This window comes from Eulemur rufifrons, chromosome 5 (genome assembly GCF_041146395.1).
Source record: "Eulemur rufifrons isolate Redbay chromosome 5, OSU_ERuf_1, whole genome shotgun sequence".
Classification (NCBI taxonomy): domain Eukaryota; kingdom Metazoa; phylum Chordata; class Mammalia; order Primates; family Lemuridae; genus Eulemur; species Eulemur rufifrons.
Genome location: NC_090987.1, coordinates 13,356,739 through 13,357,291, shown reverse-complemented (window position 1 = coordinate 13,357,291; position 553 = coordinate 13,356,739). Strand labels below are relative to the sequence as shown.

The 553-nt window shown below is 29.8% G+C and overlaps 1 non-coding gene across 1 annotated transcript; it reads left to right on the top strand.

Annotated features, from left to right (window-relative positions):
• The first annotated feature begins 338 nt into the window (after window positions 1–338).
• On the top strand, window positions 339–440 carry LOC138383604 (U6 spliceosomal RNA). Its single transcript, XR_011233658.1, has one exon. It is a non-coding gene; the product is annotated as a U6 spliceosomal RNA (small nuclear RNA).
• Window positions 441–553: the final 113 nt, after the last annotated feature.

Here is a 553-nt window from a genome sequence, read left to right as displayed (position 1 = left end):
ATACCATTAAAATTAAATTTTATTTATTAGCAGTACAAAGTATTATTATTACTATTTTGCTCTTACTAAATTCTTAATATTTCAAGCTCAGTATGATTGAATATGCTTCTTTTTTTTTGAAATCTTGGTATAGCATGACAAAATACTTTGAATATCTTACTCTAAATTCATTTTTTTCCAACTTGGGTTGTTTTAAAGGCTATGATAACGGGAAAAGATGCCTTACGAAGTTTTGTGCCAGCTGGAAGAGATGGATAATTTTCACCACTCACTGATAATGCTTATTTTTCAATCTCATTGACCAAGTATGCAAAAAGTTTAGTTGAAATTTGGGTGGTGTGCTTGCTTCGGCAGCACATACACTAAAATTGTAATGATACAGAGATTAGCATGGTCCCTGCGTAAGGATGACACAAATTCATGAAGCGTTCCATATTTTATAAAATTAAAAAAAAAAATTTGGATGGTGAATTGCTTGTGAATCTCACTCAATTGTTTCTGCAAATGTAAATTGGAAGGTGTTGTATTCACATTTTAATATTTTAAACAAATA